The sequence below is a fragment of the Brachycentrus maculatus genome, unplaced genomic scaffold (assembly GCF_059751285.1).
Source record: "Brachycentrus maculatus isolate JH-2025_06_01 unplaced genomic scaffold, ASM5975128v1 h1tg000594l, whole genome shotgun sequence".
In the NCBI taxonomy this organism is placed as follows: Eukaryota; Metazoa; Arthropoda; class Insecta; order Trichoptera; family Brachycentridae; genus Brachycentrus; species Brachycentrus maculatus.
This window is the reverse complement of record NW_028281334.1, coordinates 147,572-151,983: the sequence shown is the minus strand read 5'-3', so window position 1 is coordinate 151,983 and position 4,412 is coordinate 147,572.

Sequence of the window (4,412 nt, the reverse complement as noted above, 5' to 3'; positions counted from 1 at the left end):
CTTTTATTCATTTTATCAAACGCTGGATAAATCTAAATTATAGGTCTCTCAACTTGAGATGGAAAATCTATCGACTTTTTTATAAAGGAAGTTTGGCTTTAAAGTAAAAAAAAAACGATATTTTTTTCCTATTAATTTGACATCTAAAATAAGAGTTGATTCATTCAATCTTATTTCGATTTCGCCTAATATCCATCAGTAAAAATTTACTTTAAAAAAAATGACCCACAGAAAATATCAAAGAAATCAAAAGACAGTGATTGTCTAGTATCTATGAAACTGAAATTGAAATTCACCCAAATATATGTCGGCTAAATTTCCACCGACCAAATGACCGCAAAACAAATGTCCGTCGACCAAATGTCTATTGACTAAATATCTGTCGACCAAATGTTAGTTGGTCAGATGTCAGTTGGCCAAATGTCCGTTTCTCAATATCCATCGACAAAATGTCCATCGACCAAATGTCCGTTAGCCAAATGTCCATTTCCTAATGTCTGTTGACCAAATGTTTGTCAACTAAATGTCTGACCCCATTTCAGAGTAGACCAAGAAAATAAAAAAAAAACGAATAGCCACCAAAATCTGGACTAGTGTGTACAATATATCAAAATATCAACGTTGAACATCGAAAACACAATGTTTGGTTGTGTGTTAAATTTTATTTCAATTTAAGTATAAGTAATGTAAAGATATTTTGAGAAATCTTTCTCCTACCCACTCCGAAACTCAATAAGAGCATTCACCTGCTTGTACATATAATGAATAAAAGATGTTTCCCTTGGGACATTCTAACAAGGAGAATATTGAAGAAAACAAGCAGAAAAATGATGAAAAAATATCAGAAAAGAAAATATTACTGCTCCTATGACATAAAATTCTAATTTTCATTATAATTCAATTCCTCATGATTTGAACTGTGTTAAAAAAATTGGTCACACAAAATATGATTTTTCTATTCACCAAAATTTTGTTATTCACTCTTTTTTGAAATATGAAAATTGTGGTCAGTTAGTTGTAGCAGAATTTCCGTATTATTAGTGTTACCATCCAGTCCGATTGGATCCAATAAACCTGATTCGTTTACTAACGAATCTACGTTTCGGTTTTACGTTAATAACGTTGGCGGGCGTTGCGTTTCCAACATGATCTGCGTAATTAAATCGACCTAATTTTGACCACCCGAAACGATTCCAATTATTTCACAGGTAGTTTTGCTTATGATTGAATGCCACGGTATCCTCATATCGGTGATATATCTAATACTCAGAGGGATGTTGTAGTGTCAAAAAAAAGGAAAAATAATTTCTAAATGGAGGAAACCCGGATTTATGAACAAGTATTTGGACACACTCAAAACGCAGTAAATAAAAATAACTGATCAAATTATAAAATGCATAAAAAATTTAAAATTATGTTTTCAGGCGATTCCTAGTATGTTTAAGTAGCTCTATATCCAGGGCTCAAATGTTGCATACATCCAAAAGAAAGGGTTTCTGATTTAAATAAAAGATTTCTCAATCCAATATGTGCAAATGGCGGATGTGAACTCATATGTGATATTACTGATGATAATTCTTGGAGTTTTCCATAAAACTGAGTAGTGTGGTTTTTAATCGTAGGTAGAATGGTGAATTTTGCACGCTTGTAAGGTGAACACTTAACCAACCAATGATGTGTAAATTTTCAATTAATTATTATTCTATTATACTTAGGTGCCAAAACTTGAGATGAAGTATCTTTCGTTTTATTACTAAATTATTTGTTAGTTACATGTTTGCGATAATTCATTTAATCATAGATGACAAGGCCCGGTGATATAATGATTTTTTCATGTCTTTTAAAATTATATTTACATATTTTAATCTGATCTCTGGTTGATTACCGATCAATAAATTGTCATACCAATCTAGCAAAAATAAATAAAATTATAAATGTTTGTGTGTTCAAAATCTCGAATATTCGAATTATTCACCGATTGTTTTGAAATTTCGACACAACGTTGCATTTGAATACGCGTGACACCGAAACAGGTATAAACAATGTAATAGGTATTTTTACAACTGAAATTTTTTTTTTTTAAATGTGACAGCAATGGCAGCGCCATTTTCTGAACGTTACAGCGATACCAGCAATATTGAACATTTTCATAGTGAATAGCATGTTTTTGACAACTGCTTGTCCTTTTCTAATTCTTTCAATCGCATTGTTGTTTCAAACAAAACATATCTACATATATACTTTCCATTTTCTTTCGTTTACATTCATTCAGACAAAGTCAGAGCAATGCGTAGTTGGGTGTAGTTAGTATTGAATATAAAACCCAGGATTGTTAATTTTGGTCTTTTTAATTTAAGACTAATGTAACATGGCATCAAATGAAATGAGTATGTTTCGACTTTAAATCTATGTACTTTCAAATGCCTGGCTTAATAAAATAGAATTTTGATTAAAATGAATTATTTTGTTAAATTTAGGATGTTATCAGAAATATGAGATTATTTTCATAAAACACTTTATAAATCTTTTAAATGATTATTAATTGAAGAAGAGTAATAATATTTTAAATTATCATTTTAAGACACAAATGGATAGTTACTTTACGGAGAAGCAATTTTCATAGACAATTAATTTCTTCGCCACATTTTCGTGATAGTTTGAGCTCGATTCTAGTTTCTGATCGAACCGAGCGAGATAAACAGCTCTAATCAGATCGTGACATTTTACGATTGCAGTGAAATAACTTCAAAGTGTAGCTAGATTGGGTAATTTCAGGAACCCGCGAGTGTCAGGGGAAAGAAAAGGGATGTCGTTAAAAGAAAGCACGTATTAAGCAACAATCTATTGCTCATTTGCGAGATTAAAAAGAGAACGAAGACTCTCCAAGAAGTGATGTTGAACTCAGTAGAGATAATTTTTCTGACTGTATCAAATTATTACAATATATACAAATATTATCATTCAAACTTGTATATTTCACACAAAAAATCACCTCTACTCTGTTTTATCAGACGTTGTAATAGTACAAAAAATTCAAAACAAATCCCATTTTATACAGCTAATTTTTTTTGTTGAACGTTATATAATAAGCGCCTTACAAGTAGTATTCTACGAAAATGGCGCTTTTAAAATAATTCAAATTATTATTATTGTTAATAACATCGAAAAAGAGAATTCTTAAAATTGTATTATGGACATGCCTTACACATTTAATACTTTGTATAAGATTGTTTTTTTTTCAATGAATTTATTGAATTTCAGTAATCACTTTAATAATTGAGTACCACCCATGATTGACAACCACAATACTCAAATTTCAAAATGCTGTAAAACATAAACATTTTTACATATTTAATTAACTTTATAAGTGTTTATATCATTAAACTTATAAGTGTAATGATCAACAAATCGAAATACATATTGTGATAGATTCAAAGAAAGTTTGAAACAAAGGGTCAGAATATAAATAAAAAAGTGTTTAAATACTAAAAATACATCCCTTTTCCTTTGATTTGTGTAGGGATGGGGGGTGATTGTTTGTTTTAGAACATGTCAATAGGATTTAGCGGAAATCCGCACGGATGCAAGGATGAATTGCGGACCAGGGTGGTTTTATTGTCAAATGAATGGCAATGTCTGGAGTTTGATTACTCTGCTTCCGGTGTATTCGGAATTATGATTCTGAGGATATCCGCTCCACTGCGATGCTTTGAGTAATAAATTTTCAAATGACGAAACTCATTTCATTTCGAAAAGCCATTTATCTGGGGGAGTTTGACACACACGCTGAAATTATTACACTGAAGATAATATCACGACTCTCTTCTTCATTAATTTGTACTAAATTTTATGTCATACAATAATACATTTTGCGTTCACTATTTTAAAATTATCATTTAAAATCATTTATGTGATCTTTTATTGTATTATATAGAAAAATATTTGCGTTCCTGTTTTAAACTGAAATATTTCATTTCAATACTTCATTTGTAGGCCGAAGCATCCGTCATTTAAAATAGACCATACTTTGGTAGAGTGGGTTCGAATCCGGAAATTCTGACTCTAGAGTCCTTGACATCAAACACGGAAAACCACCCGATTATGATAAATTTGATAGGGAGGATGTTTTCATTATACGTAAACGAGTATACGTCAAACTATTTTGTATGGATTGTTTATTATTTCCCAACGGTTATTTATATAATGGAATAAGACAAAATTCTGTTGTAATAAAATTACAATACGGTGAAATAAGTTTTTTTAGCTGAAAGAAACATAATCGAAAAAATTAAGGTAAGTAAAGTTTGGACTCGTGGAGCGAATGAGTTTAAAAAAAACGAAAAAACGAATCTATGGCGCATATGATGTTGCAAACAGAACCTTAGTAAGACCGACGAAAATTGGCAAGACCA